Raw genomic sequence first — 16,989 nt, forward strand, 5'->3', positions numbered from 1 at the left:
ATATAAAATACTCTCTGCAGAAATAACAGAAGAACTAAATAACTACAGAAACAGTAATTGCTCATGGGCAGGTCAAGTCAATAATTTAGAAATTATAATACTGTCTAAATTAATTGACTTAGTGCTATAGCAAACTCCAAAAAGAACATTTTACAGAGTTAGAAGAAGTAATAACAAAATTCATGTGGAGGAATAAAATCTATGACAAAGCAGTAATCATTACAAACTGTATTTGATCCTGTTTAAAAAAAGAGAGGCACATGAGTGGAATGGATTACATAAACAAAATACAGAAGCAAATAGAATAACAGTAGCTGAAAAACCCTAAGACCACAGTTACTGGAGAAAGGACTCACTATTTGATAAAAGCTGCCAGGAAAAAGGGGCACAGTCTGGCAGAAATTATGTTCCTATTAATGCCTCACTCACATTTTATACCACAATAAGTTCCAAATAGATACGTGACTTAGATCTAAAAGGTTATGCTATAAATAATAAATAAGCAGGAAAAGCAAGAAAAAAATCCTCTACAAGACCTATGGATAGGGAAAAAAGTTCCCAATTAAACAAGCAAGAGAGGATCATACAAGCTAAAATGAACAATTTATATCATAAAACAAGTTTTTTTTACAAAAATCTAACAGTATGTGGGGCAGACTTCAAATTCAGTTCTTACTCTTTCCAAGTCAAGCAACCCGTGCATTGCTCCACCAAGATGTATCTAAAAAAAAAAGTAAAGACAATGTTTTCAAGGAGTATGGCTTGTAAAGTGAGGAGAGATGTAAAACGACAGCTTGCAAGAATGGTAAGGTATAGTAGAATAAGAGAGATATGGGCACACATAGTCAGTAGGGAAGTTAGGGAGGGATTGAAGATTGCAGGAGTGGGGAGTGATGAGTACAGATTCAATCTACTCAAGAAGGTTGGAGAGAAAAGAGATCAAGTGTACATGTAGAGGGGTTGGCCTTGACAAGACAAAGGGCCATGTCTTTGTCAGAGTCTCAGGAAAAGGAAAAGAGTGATAGATGATGATATCAAGGATTCTGGACATGGAGAGAATGAGAGAAGAGGAAGCACAAATCCAATAGCTTCCATTTTTTCAGTAAAGAGGCAAGTGACTCAGCTGAAAGAGAAGGGGGAAGAGACGGAGACGATGGAGTAAAGGACTTAAACAGGAAAGATAGTCTGGGTTGGGTCAGTTTCAGCCTATTCCCTCGGTAATTTGAATTCAATAGAGAACAAAATGATACACTCGTAAGTCATTCAACAATTAACAAGCAACAATTTCTTCAGTCATATCAGGAAAAAGGATATCAACAAGGACAGACAATGAGAAACCTTTGAGCTGATCAAATTCCCATCATAATTCACCAACCTAACATCTGAGAGTTCCTCCAGTATCTTTTGGTTGCTTTGTATTCAAGTAATGAGGAAGTTTCCCTCAGCCAACCAAGATTAAAGAAACATCTCAATGTCTCTTAAAGAAAAAGTAGTCTAAGTTACAGGGATATTGCTTCTACCACTTAAGAGGATATTTGGAATAGCTTCTGTAGAGATCAAGAGGGTATCAATGAAGGAGAAATAAAAATGCTTTACCACAATGAGAGCCAAGTTGACCTTGAATAACATGAATTTGTAATGTATTAAAATCAGCATGATTGTAGAACTTTTCTCCTGCTATGTTCAGGGGAGTTATAATTAGGAGGTGACAGTAATCACACAATCAGCAAGACAACAGTGGTCACAGGTCAATGAAACATGGGACACAAGAAGAGAGAATGGTAGAGAACTGAAATGACTAACTACTGGGCTGGGGTTAGGGAGTGAAAAGAAATGAAGTCAGAGAAGAAGAATTACCTAAGTAAGTAAAGAGGTAGATGCAAAAGTCTTGACAAAGGCAAAGAACACCTAAATGAGAGGTGAAACAGGGGAAAGTGGAATAACAGACTAACATCAAGAAAATGTCAGTTTCAAAATTATTACTGGGGTGTAGGAACCCCAAAATACTGAGATACAGAGAGGAGTTGTCTGAAAAGAATTCACAGACTCAAAGTCTTCCAGTCACGTGGCAAAAGATTTATTATAATGCTAATAAAGACAGGCAGAGTCCCTTTAGAGAATTCACAACCTAACAGGAGTGATGCTAAAGCTTATATAGAAAAAGTACAGTGATTTGTGTGGCAAGTATGCTAATTAGGTGCTGAACATACAGATTCTGTACCTTGGGCACAGACATCATTCATTACAGGCATGGCCTGGGGGCAGGTGCTTCTAAGGGGATTTGTATGTCTGCATGTCTACATCTTTAACAAGATAGCCTTGGGAGTTGACATCTATACTTGACCTCTGGTTTGTATATAGTAACTGTGGGAATCAGTACATGATAGTTCTGCTGGCACAAGATAGTTGTGTTCATAAAATGGAAATCCTACACAGGTCAGCTTGTTCTTGTAACAGGGAGAGACAGTTTGCCTCACTGGGCCCACTCATGAGTTATTGCTAGAGACAGAGTCTTTGGGCTGGAGAGAGATATTCTAGTCATAAGGCTGGGGTCCAAGCACCCCATCAATTTCACAACAATAATAAGCAGAGACTCAGGGGGAAACGGGGCCACAGAAGGGAGAGAAGATTTTCCACAAGGACTACCTCAAAATCTGGAAGATATAAAATGAGAGAGAAAAATTAACTCTGAAGAAAAGAATTGGAAAGACAATAAACAACCTAGGACAGTGGTAACCTTATAAAATAACAGACTCCCTGAATGTTAGAATAAACCACACAGAAATTAAGGGCAATCAGGTGACCCAAAAGATAAGAGTGCTGTGTCTGAAGTCAGGAAGACTCATCTTTCTGAGCTCAAATCTGGCCCCAGACACTTAACTAGCTGTGTGACCCTGGGCAAGTCAGTCACTTAACCCTGTTTGTCTCAGATTCCTCTTCTGTAAAAATAGCTGAAGAAGTAAATGGCAAACCACTCTAGTGTCTTTACCAAGAAAACCCGAAATGGGGACACAAAGAGTGGGGCACAACTGAACAACAAAATAGAAATTAATGACTCCAAGAGAAAACAAAAAGTACAATGTATCAATAATTAAGACTGAAGAAAAAAAGAATAAAATATAAAGTAATTGCTGTCAAAAAGTGACCTGGAAAACAAGTGGAGGGATAATTTTAAAATTATCAGCTGTCCTAAAAACCAGGATCACATACAAAAAAAAAAAAAGTCTTGACCACTACTTTTTAAAATCATAAACAAAAACTGACAAATTTATTAGAATCACAGGACAAAATGGAAATGGAAGAATTCACTAGTCATCTTCTAAAAGAAACCACAAGAAGAAAACTCTGAAGGGTTAAAGCCAAAATCCTAAGCTTTCAAGTTGAAGGAAAGTCTTCTTCTATACTTCAAGAAGTCAGAAAGCAGGAATTCAAATAACAAGGAACTACAGTCAGGATCACAAAAAATCTGACATCTTTTACTATGAATGTGAGAAGACCCTGAAATACAATACTCCAAAAGGCAACAATACAGGCTAACAACCAAGAATAACAGTTAACCCTGCAGAGCTGAATATAAGGCTACTAGGAGAAAAGGCACCTTTCAAAGAAAACTTCCAAGCACATATGATGAAAGGATCAGATCTGAGTAGAAACTGTGAAATATAAATACTTTTTTCCACAGAAATGTTTTCAATATTTTCCTTAATAATAATATTTTATTTTCCCTCAATTACATGTTAAAATATTTTTTAACTTTTTGTTTGTTTTAAGTTCTAAATTCTGTCCCTCCCTGCCCTTTCCCCTCCCAGAGACTCAATATTCCAGCTTCTTCATATTTCTCACAGAAACAGCATGTGTCCATGCACACAACCACATCCATCTAGTCTTAAGACAGGACAATGATAGCCTGCGAATCAGAAAGCAGCACCAGCAGGATGTGGACCCCAAAACAACAGAAGGAACTTTACCTTAGTAGGTGCCTAATAGCAAAAGTCCTTTAGGTGAACCTATGACACAGAGAGGCTTGTTCATACATACATGCCCCTCCAATGGGCTTTTCTATATGCATTATGGGTAATAGCATGTACAGTTCCACTAGGGCTGGGACTCCTCCCCATTGCCTAATCCCTTAACAAACCCCTCCTATATTTTAATATTCATATATATTCTGTAATGATATAACTGCCATCTTTTGCCCTATAAAAATCTGTCTTGCTTTCACTAAGCAGCCAGTTTCTTCTTAAAGCTCAGCCTACTTCCTGAGAGGTATAATTCTCAATAAATGCCTTTGCTTGGGCTGGAGATGGTCTGGGTCTTTGAGTTCTCTCGAGATAACCTCCCAACACACCCTGAAACAACACTACTATGTTCCAGGCACTATGCTAAGTAATGGAGGTACAAAGAAAGGCAAAAAACAGACCCTGCTCTCAAGGAGCTCAGTCTAATGGTGGACACAACAGCCAAATAACAACATACTAATATGACACATACAGGACAAACTGAAGAAAATCTCAGAGGGAAGGCACAAAAGTTAAGAAGGACTAGAAAAAGCCTTTTGCAGAAAGTGTGACTTTAGCTGAGAGTTAAAATAGCCAGGAAAGTCAGAAGGTAGAGATAGAGATGAAGAGTTCCAAAATGGGGAACATCCAGTGGAAATTCTCAGTCAGGAGGTGGAGTATCACACAGGAGAAACAACATTTAAGGCAAATGTCACTGGATCAAAAAATATGTGGAAGTAGCACATACTTTACACATAGTGTAAAAGGATGGAAAGATAGGAAGAAATGATCAGTCACAACTCCAGAAGACCAGTGATGAAACATGCTTCTCCATCTCATGTCAGAAAGTTTCATACTAGTATTCTAGAATGAGACATAAAAAATTTGTGGTTTTTTTTGGCTAGATAATATTTATTAATTATAAGGAAGGACTTTTTTCTCAAAGAAGGGTGGGGAGAAATTGTGGGGAATGTAGGAGGCTAGTGATAGTGATGCCTAAAGAAAGAATACAAAAAGAATTTTAATGAAACATTTTTAGAATACACAGAAGAGAACAGAAGGAAGGTCAAAGGGTGAGAGGCAGGGTAGCTTTGGGAATCAATGTGCTGAATTTGATATAATAGAATTTGTATTTTCATACATAAAATCTACTTTTTCTATTTTTCTTTGTATATGAAAATGGTCATGTTTGTTGACTACTGTCAAGTCCATAATAAGAAAAAAGAATTTTTTTAAAAAGCCAGACTGAAAAATTTATATTTGATCTTGGTGGCAATAGGAAACCATTTTACTCAGTAGGATAATAAAAAGAATCAGTGCTTTTTCTACATTTTTGGAAAATCATTTTAGCAGCTGTGCAGAGCATGGGAGAGAGACTTCACACAAGGATAACAATTAGATATCATTAGGCCAAGAGAGATGATGAGAGCCTAGACTGGCGAGGTAGCCATCTAAGTAGAAAGAAAGGGATGAACTCAAGAGGAGGTAGAAATGACAAGATCTAGGAACTGATTAGGTGGTTACTCAAAAATACATGCTATTTATAATAAATTCTATGGTAAGAATTACTGATGCAGAAAAACTTCTAGTGAAAAATACTGTAACTAGCTATTTCCTGGCACTTTTGGAGATGCTGCTTTTTCCTGGTTCTCCTCCTACATGTCTGGCAACTCCTTTTCAGGATCTTTTGCTGGTTCATTATCCGTAACACACCTTTAACTATTTCCCAAGGCTCTATCCTAGACTCTCTTCTACTGTTTCTACATTCTTTTGATCTCTTACTCAGTGCCCATATCAGTTCCCATGGATTTCATTATTATCTTAATGCAAATGACTCCTGAATCTACATGTCCAGGCCTAAGTAATCTTCTGAGTTCCAGTCAGATTATCTTCAGTTGTCTATTATATATTTCAAGTAGATGCCTCCTAGGCATCTAAACTTAACAGGTCCAAAACTGAACTCACTGTTTTTCCCTTCAAAATTACTCTTCTGAACTTCTTTATTTCTGTTGAGGGTACCACTATATCTCTAAACATGTGCCCCCACAAAATATCTCAGATTTTTTCCATACTGTTTCCTTAAATAGTCAAAGCACTAGTTTCTTCCTTGACTTCAATCTATCTTCCACACAGCTACCAAAAAAAATGATTTTTCCAACTTTTTAAAAATATTTTCAGGATTTTCTTCCTCTAACGTAATTTTCCAATGCCTCATAGTGGTATGGCAGTCAATGTAGGATCTTAGAGACGATGCTGGCAGAATACAAGCCAGTACAAGGACAGGTCAGTGTATTTTACTAGAAAACATACTGGTCTTAGGTTCAGAAGACCAATTCAAGTCCAGAATAACACTTACTAGCTGGGTAACCCAAGACAAGTCACATTACCTTTCCTCTAAAAAAAAAAAAAAAAGGTAAACTGATATTAACTACCTCTTAGGATGATGTTGAGGAAATGTTTTATAAGCACTTTACAGCTACAGAAATGTGAGCTGTTTTTTACAGAAAGGTTTAAACTAGAGAACCTAGTGATTGACTATGTCTGTCAACTAAGGATTAGCCTCACTTAATTTGGGGAAACTCAATATCAGAAAATTAAAATTAATTAATTCACTGAAGCAATTCATGAAACCACAAGGCATTAATCTAGAAGTTATAATGTCAGAAGAGTCAGTGTCCACACCAAAGCAAAAATCCTTAAGGTAATTATTATCAGAGCCTTGGAAATTAGAAACCACTTTCACCCAAACAATAGTGTAACAGAGGATTTAAACTTAATGTGTATGGTGCAAAAGTACTTCACAAGAGACAGAGTTGGTCTCAAGCAGGAAAACCTGTGTTCAAATCCTACCTTTGACATACACATACAAGTAATCCTGAACACTTCACCTCCCAGCGTCCCAGACAACTTTTTAAAGCTACAGATTTGCAGAAACGTTGCTATTCTTAAATGGTAGGGGAAAATTTCTCACCAGGAGCTCCCTGGATTAATAAAATCTTAGGCATAGTTAAAACTATTTAAAAATTTAATTTTTAAAAATGAGTGCACACACAATTTATTAAGCATTTATCAAGTACCTAGTACCAGGCACTATGGAAATAAGTTCCTTCAGTGCAGAGGACTTTAATTTTTGTCTTTGTATCACATCAGTATCTAGTATAGTGACTGGCATGGTAATAGATAAGTGCTTGCTGATTAAATGAAATGCTAGGCATTTCAATTCAATTCTTCAAAGAAAGAATTTTAAAATGGACCCTATGCCTCAAGTGAGCAGGATAAGAGAAATTATACGGGATCTGAAGTCAGAAAGGTCTTGGCTTTGAATCATGACTATAACTAGGCAAGTCATTTAACCTCTCAGCCACAATTTTTCAAAAATACCTGTAATATCAACCTCACAAGACTTTTATGGAGCTCAAAGGAAATAAAGGTGTAATCAGAGCCATTTGCAAATGAAGAAAAATGTCAACTATTATCCAATACAAATAAACAAATGATGCTCAATTATATAGCCTTTGATTTCTTACAATTCACATATGATTCAATCGCAATTAACATAAAGTGTATTTCAAAAATATACAGTGTACACTAATCAGACTTCAGGGTGAGAAGCACCTCAGGCTCCGGTGCTAAAGTGACTCTCCTGGTTTGCAAGCAATTATGCCAAGCACTCCTTTCCAGAAAAACAAGCAAATCTACAGCCTCACCTAAAAATGCTAAGAGCATAGATTCAGTCAAGGATGCTGAGGCTTAACTGTTAAACAGAAACAATGAAACCAAAGTTTCCTATTCTTTCTTGGTTGTTACTGTAATTCTTTTCCTCCCCTCAGGAGAAATAAATTGTAGTAAGGAATAGGTCATTTTATACAAAAAAAAAAAAAAAAAAGAGCTCCTAAAATTTGTACATAAATCAAATTATATAAATCAAGTTTATTCTACTCTATCTTAGGTAACAGGAACATTTGCTATTTAAAATAGTCCTATAAGGAATCATTTTAAAAGTTATGAATCCTAAAGAATGAGGCATTATTACACAATACTTTGAATATAATACACATAAACACAGATTCAATCCAACTGAAATAATTTACTTATTAATAGGTCTTAAGTTTTATATTCAGCTTATGCTTAAACTATACGTAAGTAACATAAGCTAATTTCCAACAGCTGCTCAGTAAAGGTCCCACTAATTTTCCAATAGGTTTTCTATCTTGATTACGTAAGAAAACATTTTTTAAATGGAAACTTAATAATGTTACTCTATGTTGACACTCCAATACATCCTATCTAAAAGGTGGCCACACTTTATCATTATTGAGTAAAGATGAAGAATCTAAAAAGAAGCTACGTCCTTCAGCCAAATACCTAGTCTGTCTGGCTTTATATTTGACCGGGGCTTTTCCATATGTTTTGGGGACCCACTTTTTTTCTATAATTATTTCTATTTTCAAATCCTGTAGTCCAAGCATCTTTTCAAAACCACCTCACCAGTAACTGCATCATTTAATATTTCCTGTTCCAAAAATGATCAACGTGACACTTGGTTGATTTTCAGAGTTTTTTATTCCTTCTAACAAGGACTGGAGGATGAAAACATAGGCAACACAGCCATGGTCCCTTCTGCCTAATTAGTTTCATTACGGTCGGGGGTTCTTAATCTTTTTGGTAGTCTGTAGAATGCCCATGGACCTCTTCTACAATTCATGTTTTCAAAAGCGTCAAATAAAATCCATAGGATTACAAAGGAAAGTCAAGAAGTATTGACCAATCCTACCTGTCAGGCATTGTGCCGAGGGCTGGAAATTTCAAGGGCTGGTGAAAATTGGGGAGATTTTTTTCCCCTTTTTTAAAGAGGTTTTTCAGACACTAGCTGTGTGACCCTGGGCGAGTCACTTAACCCTGCTTGCCTCTCTTTTCTCAAGGGTCAAACGAGCTGGAGAAGGATCTGTGCGAAGATAACGCCCAAGGGGGTCACGGAAAGTCGGCCACGAGCCAGAAGGGAACTCACCCGCCGCAGGTGAAGCCAACGACCGGGTAACCGAGGCGGTGCGAGCAGCCTCGGCTCTCCTCCCCGTTCTCCAAGGAGACCCGCCGGCCGCCACCGGCCCCCCTCCCTCCCTCCTTCCCGAGCCCGCCGCTCCCCGATCCGCAGCCCCGCGTGTGGCTGGAGGAGCGCGAAGCTAAGAAATAAACAAGACACAACCCCACCCCGAGGCCGCTCCCGCCCCTACCCCCGGGATGCTTCTCCACTCCCCCACGGCCCCCTCCCCTTCCCTGCCCAGGACGTCTCTGCTCCACCCCCTCCTCCCTCCCACTCGCCACTCGCCCCTCGCCCCCCGCCTCACCCAGCTGCCTCCGACAGACTAGGGGCTCCCCCGTTCCAGCTCCCGGTCCCTCTCTCCTCCTCCTCCCTTCAGGCCCTCGGGCGTCACTCCCGCACTGGGGGGCGCCCGATTGCGGAGGAAGTGCGACAGACCTCTCTTTTTTCTTTTTCCCTCGATGGGGAGGGCGGGGAGCGGGGAAAAGCGGGGGTGGGGGGAATGGGGAACGCGAGGCGAAGCGGCGGCGTAGGCAGCGGCAGCTGCGGCAGCGTCCAAAGCAACTGCTAGGGGGGGAGGGGGCTGCCCACCTGCTCCTAGGCCCCCGAGACGCGGGGGGGGGGGGGGGGGGAGGGAGGGGGCGGAGCCAGGAGGGGCGGAGCCAGGAGGGAACCCGAGCCTCGCCCCGCCCCTCCTGGAGCGGAGCGCACCCGCGGAGTCCCCAGAGCAGAGCGGGGATGCGGCAAAGGCTCGGCCGGCCACCTGGAGACTTCTGCCCTTGCACCGGGCGGCGGCAAGGCTGCCAGTCCCTTCTGAGCGGCGCCCCTCCGTTCAACACCTCCCCTAAAGCTGCATCTGCCTGGGAGCTGCTCTGGCTGAGCTCCCGTAGCCCCACTGCTTACAGCCTGACTCTGCACCCTCCTGCCACTTTCTCAGCGAGCATCCATCGGGCTTTTCCCGGTCTGCTCCCCTGTCTACTTGTCCGGCTCATCGTCTGGCTGCATCTTCCTTAAGCACCCCCACCGCCCTCATCCTCACATCCACGTCTTTCTTCAGCACTTAGCAAGCCCAGTGCTTGGCGGACCGATGACACTGCGGGTCGATGTAGGGCTTGGTGAATGCTCATTGACTGACTCTCACTACGACCAGAGTCAACCTACTCCTCTCATCCCTGCTCTTTTTCTCAGTTTTTCCTCCCTCGCATCTACCTGCATTTTTCTGCCAGGGACTTCAAAATTGAGGTGTTATTTGATGCCTAAAATGACTTTCTTGATGTCTAAAAATGTGGTACTTCCTACATTTTCAAAGGTAGCTCTGTCTCTGTCTCTATCTCTGTCTCTCTCTGTCTCTCTCTGTCTCTCTCTGTCTCTCTCTCTCTGTCTCTCTCTTTCTCTCTCTCTCTCTCTCTCTCTCTCTCTCTCTCTCTCTCTCTCTCTCTCTCTCTCTCTGTATTGAGGCCTTGATCTCTGTGCCACTTATTTTGAAAACCCTCCTTTCCTGAACTGTTTTGTGACAGTACTCTGACATAAGGGTGTCCCTCCTGGGAGGAGGTAGGGTTTTGACCCCTGCTCAGAGGACCATACTCTTGCAGCATAGTCACAGACACATGGGTCCATTCAGCAGAAAGGGAGTGCTCCAGCAGAAAGGTTGTCTGCTGGAGGAGAGGGTTTACTCCAAAGTACCCTTCTGAGAGTTCTTATACTCTTAGTATGACTATATATTCAAAGAGTTATTTACTCTGATTTTGTTTGACCCCTCTGGAGTTGGCTGATTTGCACATGATGGATCAAGGCAAACTATTATTTTGGTTATCAGGGAGACAGCTGTATCAACCTTCAAAAAATGTTATTGTCAATATTTTCCAATGAGTATGTTCTATAAGCTTACAGCCTCCCTTAAGGAAAGACTATCATGGTGGTCTCAAGACCACCAAACTCAATCTTATAATATTCTCTTTTTTTGATACATATAACAGTGACAACATCAATCATATCACTCCAATCTTTTTTTTTTTTGCTAAAATTACTTAGTTACAGTTTGTTTTCATTTAATATCACCCAAGTTGTGCTAAACTGTAAGGATTTGATTCCAAAGATCACAGAATTGGGGATAAAAAAAGAAGGGACAAGAGAATTCCAGTATTTCAGATTTTTTTGCACCTGCAGGAATATCAATGGTAATTGTTTCTCTTTGGAACAGCAACCCTAAGGGTCTTCCTTCCCCTCTCAACTTGATTTTTTTTCTTTTTTTTTTTTTTTCTAGTTGAAGGGGCCATCCCTTGACTCACTTCTCAAATAGGTCTATTCACTGAATGAGTACTACCTCACTCTAAGTGAGTACCTGAAAAGGCTTTAGCCTAAAATGTTTGGGGTCTCCCACTGCATCCTGGGCCATCTCTAGTCATCCTGATGAATATCTGGTTCCTGGACCCAGATGGCTCTGGAGGAGAAAGCAAGGCTGGTGACCTTGCATAGCCCTTTCTCACTCAAATCAAAGTCAACTGCAAGTCATATCATCATTTCCCTCAGGTCATGATCCTCTTCGAAAATGAAAGACAAATACAATACCTGCATGGGAAAAGGTATGGGATGCCTGATGCTGGGAGAGAATGAAGTCAAAAGGAAAAGGAAATTTCAGAGGATGAGATAGATAGTTTAATGAAAAATAATACATATAAACTTGTACAGACTTTGAGAGATAATGGAGGATAGAAGGCCCGGTGTGCAATGGTCCATGGGGTCACCAAGAGTTGGACATCACTGAAAGACTTGTGAGACCTGCTTGAACCCATCCTTACCCAAAGAAGGCCAAAAGACTGGACTGGCCAATCAAGAGGACGATTTGAGCCCTTCTGGACTGACATATTAATAATCTTTTGAGATGCTCTCAGACTGACCCAAAATTTTCCTACTTTATCAACAATCACAAGACCAGATTAAGCTTGCACAGACAGCCTAAGCCAGAGGCACTTTTTTGCTTTATGGAAACTGTAATTTCAGCCAGTAAAAGGATAGGCATCCTGAGTCAGAGCATTTCCTTGCTTATTGGGAACTATAATCTTAGCTGACAGAAGGCCAGACATCCTGAGTCATTCATGGCTTTATAATCTGTATAGCCTAACCACAAAGCAAGCTCAGTTCCAACTGCAGCTCCCATGCATGCATCCCTGAAATAAGCACTCATACAGCCTAATTCTGTTTGTCTTTCTTAGACGAGACGCTGAAGGTTGACAGACTGAACAACAAGCTTTTCCTCTCTACAATCATCTATTTCTGGGTAGCACTGTGGAGGTGTGATCTCTCATATCTCTGAACTGGTTCATTCACTCCAACCTCCCTTCAGAGAGGTTCCCAGGGATGGATCACCACCAGGTTGCTACAACTCAGTCTTTCTTGGGATCCTTGTGGTAACTGGATTTGGAAGTTATACACTCCACTACAACTTCTGAGTCCCAATCAGAATGCACCCCATCTATACAAAATTAGTCAATTGTCTCCATTAACTTTAAACATAGAACACTTAATGATAAAGTAAAACAATGTTTATTCATTCAACAAGTATTATTGACAACTTAATATGTGCGAAGCATTGTGCTATCCCTAGGGATGCAAAGACAAAAAAAAAAAAGAAACAGTCTCTGCCCTCAAGGAGCTTACCTTCTCCTAGAATTACACATACACAAAGTGAATACATGAGATAAATGTAATGAACTAGTGAGCATCAAAAAACTGTACTGTTATAGACAATGTGGAGATGCCTATTTCAAGTTAATTGAATCAAGGGAAAAGATACAAGATATTTAACCTAAATAAGAATATGCCTCAGGGCTGAAGATTCTCTGTGGAGTGAGGCTAAGAAAGTATAGTGCACCAGCTGCTGGAGTAATTCTTCTGGATATCATTTAGGGAGAACTATGAAAAAAGGAAAATATAGAATAAAAAGTAAAATCAGGCATGTGGCTTAGAAGTTATAACCTTAATGGGGTGCTCTCTGGTGTGAGGGCTTGCTGAGCCCTTTTCAGGGCTGTTCATCCACTTTTGGTGTTCATCTTCACCCAACTCTCCCCTGGGGCTCCAAGAAGCTGTAGCAGGAACATAGGTCACATCTGGGTAAAACTATCCCAGCAGATGGGCTAAACCAGATTGAAGGTAACCAACAGGCCTCAGACTTGTAGGGGAATTAGGGGAATTTCTGTCCCAGGCGTGTGAAGACTTCCCCTGGCAGAAGAGTGGATGAGGCACTGGGGAGCACTCAGAGCTTGGTTAGACACTGCATCACCTATCATGTTGACTTTTTTCTTGCCACTGGACTTTGAGGCTGATGCTTTTGTGCAACTCTGCCTCACTTAAATTCAATTCATGAGCAAGTCAAGATGTCTTAGTCCTCTTGAAAAACAAAGGACGAACAATATTTGCCTGAGTAATCTGAGCATAAAAGAGTTAAAAAAGAACAAATATGTGAAGTAGAATTCATTTTCTCCTGATGGTAGTAAAATGCCTTTGCCAGTAACAGCATCAAGATAGAATGATCCAGAAGCAGAGTATTGGTGCTAAGAGCAGAGGCAACTTGGCATGGATCAATGGTTAATGGAAATGAAGCCTTGACAAAAGTTAGCTGAGATAAAGAGCTATCTGGAGAGCTACTCCAACTACAACTCAAGGCAGTCTTCCCAGAGTCATGGAATAGGGATAAAATCCTGTCAGGAGAAGTATTCTAATAGCGAGACAGCTCCCATATCACAGCCTTGATTGTCTATGGACCATGAGTTCTCCCTACCCCCTTACCTTCAGCTGTGGGAATATATTCTTTCCCCAACTGATGAGAAGTCTGTGTGGGGAAATGATTTTCCATTGCTTTATGAAGGGTTAAGAATAATTTTATTGAATAGGTTTTATTATGTTTTGTCAGTAATATTTAGTTAAATGCACCAAGGAGAGAGGAGGAAGTGGACTCAATACTCATTATAGATCACTAAAAAACACTGAATTGAAGAACTGAATGAGTGTCTCATGAGAGGCAGTGTGGTACAATGAAAACTGTGCTAGATTTGGAGTCAGAAACCTTGGCTCTGCCACTTACTACTTGTGCCATCTTGGACAAATCACATAACCTCCCTGAACATTAGTTACTCATTTATAAAATTAAGGTGGAGGGTGGGTGTTGTTGTTCTGTAACCTCATTTGGGGTTTTCTTGGCAAAGACACTAAAGTCCTTTTCCATTTTCTTCTCCAGCTCATTTTACAGATGAGGAAACTGAGGTAAATAGGGTTAGGTGACCTTTCCAGGAACACACAGCTAGTATGTGTCTGAGGCTGGATTTGAATTCAAGGTCTTCCATCTCCAAGTCTGGCACAATCTATGAAGCCATTTGTAGGACAGAAAAAAGACAAATTTGAGCCTAAGGGAACTAGCTTCTCAACCAAGAGTGATTGGGTTCTTTGTTTTAAAGAACTTGGCCTGGGGCAGGAGTGGGGAACCTCTAGGCCACTTGTGGCTCTCTACACCGGCAAGTGCTGCCCTTTGATTTAATCCAAACCACAAGTGGCCTCAAGACTGCAGGTTCTCCACCACTGCCCTGGGGCACAGAAATTGGATTTGAAGATGAGATCCAGATTCAAAAAGGAGCAAAACTGGTCACTTGGTAAGGGATTAAGGGAAAACATCTGGGAAGTTCTTTCCCCATTTAGCAAAGTCTTTTTCATGTTGGTGGCTGGGAAGCTGCTTTTGTAAAAGACCTGTTTATAAAAAGGAAAAAACAACTTCTGGTTTCAATCAAGACAATTGAGCAAATAGAAGCAGAATAGCCCAATTCTCACACATACACACAGGAAAGGCTAAAACAAAAGAGTGAAGGGGGAAGCAAAAGGTGCTAAGTCAGGACTTGAAAACTGGAGTGTTCAAGTCAGGAGGCCCCAAGATTGTTAAGCACCCTGGGAGCTTAAGATCCAGATAGACTTGGAGACAAGAACTTGAAAAGAAGAACTGCAAGCCCTTTGTACTCAGCTGACACCAGTAGAAGGAGTGCCAATAGCAGAAACCTAGATAATATATATTGACACCAAATAGGGCTTATCATCCCATTCAAGTGTAAAGAAGTAGTCTCAGCCTGACAGTTGAAATTAAGGAAATGGATTCGGGGTATCTAAGGACACAAGTCTAGAAGAAGAGAATAAGTCCATACCCACTATGGGCATAGAGTAACACAAGTATGGCTTGCCCACAAAGTCTATTCAAGGAAGAGATGAAACAAGAGATTTAAAAAGATACTATGGGGGAGGGAGGACAAAGTCAAGATGGTGGAGTTAGAGCATGTACTCACTTAAGGTCTACCACAAATTCCTTCAGATACCTCTAAAAAGAGAATCTGAACAAATTTTGGAATGGCAAAATCCACTAGGATGTGACAGATTTGCAGCCCAGGAGAGCCTGGAGGGTCTATGGGAAGGATGTGTTACATGGGGTTGGGGAGTGCAGAGTGCACAGACTGCCCCAGCACAGACACCATAGCAGAGTCAAGCAGGAAAGGCTGGGGCAGACTGAAGCAGAAGCAGCAGTGTGGATTCTCAAATATATTAACCCAGGACAGAAGTCCAGCAGAACTGAGTGAGAGAGAAGCACAAGACCCCAGTAACAGCGGCAGCCACTCCTGAGACTATCAGCTCACAGATGAAATGTCTGTAAGTCACCTACTTGAACTTCCAGGAACCAAGATGGTGGAATGATCTGTAAGTGCTCTCTCCCTCCCCTTGTTGACCTTGAAAAACCCAGGGAATATTTCCCCAGGAAAAATCCTGCAATAGTGGGGTCAGTCAAAGGGGTAAACAGTCTCTTAGCTCAAGAGGCTAGGAAAATTGTTAAGGAAAGACCTTCTTGCTGTGGCTAAAGAGGATGAACACAGAACCAGAGCTGTCACAGACAGCCCCACCTCAGTGAACCAGGAGGAGATTATGAGCCCCAGGGGGGTGGAGCCCATAACATCAGGATCTAAGGCATGTCTTATCACAGCTAGGAGAACTGAGAAGACATTAATGCAGACAGGGGTTCACCAACCATTGAGCCTGCCTGTGCTCCAGCTCAGGAGAGGACACCTCCTCTCCCCCACACCTCATGCAGGGAACTCCAGGATAACTCTAGGGAAACTCAAAAAGACTTCACCTGGCCTCTGCTTTGGCACACCAGGCAGCTCAGTACTAGGTAAGCTGTAGCATTCTTATTGTTGTGGTTGTGTTTGTCCTTCATTCTCGAAGAGGACCATGACATCAGGATGATGACATGACTTGCAGATGACTTTGATTTGAGTGAGGGAGGGCTGTGCAAGGTCACCAACATTACTTTCTTCTCCTGAGCCATCTGGATTCAGTGACCTGATAAGAACCAGAGGCCACAACACAAAACCTCAAGTTCTCAGCACAAGAACTGTGGGATAGAGCCCCCTGTTCCCCAGAAGCAGAGATCCACTTTAAAAGCCAGGAAAAAGGCAATCATCATGAGCAAGAAGCAAACCAGAAAAGAAAATAACATAATATCTTACTATGGGGACAAAGATCAAAGCATGAATACAGAAGAGGTTAGCATTGAAACTGTACTCCCATCTGAAACCTCAGAAGGGAATATGAACTGGTCTCAAGCCCAAAGAGCATTCTTGAAAGAGCTCAAGAAGGATTTTAAAAGCCAAATTAGAGAGGTAAAAGAAAAAATGGCCAATGGTTTTAAAAATATAAAAAAGGATTCACTGAAGAGAACAGCTAATTAAAAAGGAAAATTGGTCAAATGGAAAAGGAAGCACAAAGCCTAACTGAGACAATTGGACAAATGGAAAGGAGATACAAAAGTTAACTGAAGAAAACTATCTATTAAAAATTAAAATTGGGTAAGTAGAAGCTAATGACTCTATGAGACATCAAGAATCAGTCAAACAGAATCTAAAGAATGAAAAAATAGAAGAAAATGTA

The 16,989-nt window shown here is 41.0% G+C and overlaps 1 protein-coding gene across 4 annotated transcripts in view; it reads right to left on the minus strand.

The window, feature by feature from the left end:
* Positions 1-9,604, minus strand: part of ABCA5 (ATP binding cassette subfamily A member 5) — a 116,296-nt gene extending 106,692 nt beyond the window's left edge. The window contains exon 1 of one of the 4 annotated variants that reach the window (XM_072645529.1): positions 9,344-9,602. The gene's annotated coding sequence lies outside the window, so the exon portion shown is untranslated. Of the gene's footprint in view, positions 1-8,772; positions 8,970-9,006; positions 9,111-9,343 lie in introns of those variants that run through there. The other 3 variants (XM_072645530.1, XM_072645531.1, XM_072645533.1) reach the window with 3 other exon arrangements.
* Between the last annotated feature and the right edge of the window lie 7,385 nt (positions 9,605-16,989).

Source organism: Notamacropus eugenii, chromosome 2, assembly GCF_028372415.1.
Source record: "Notamacropus eugenii isolate mMacEug1 chromosome 2, mMacEug1.pri_v2, whole genome shotgun sequence".
Taxonomy (NCBI): Eukaryota; Metazoa; Chordata; class Mammalia; order Diprotodontia; family Macropodidae; genus Notamacropus; species Notamacropus eugenii.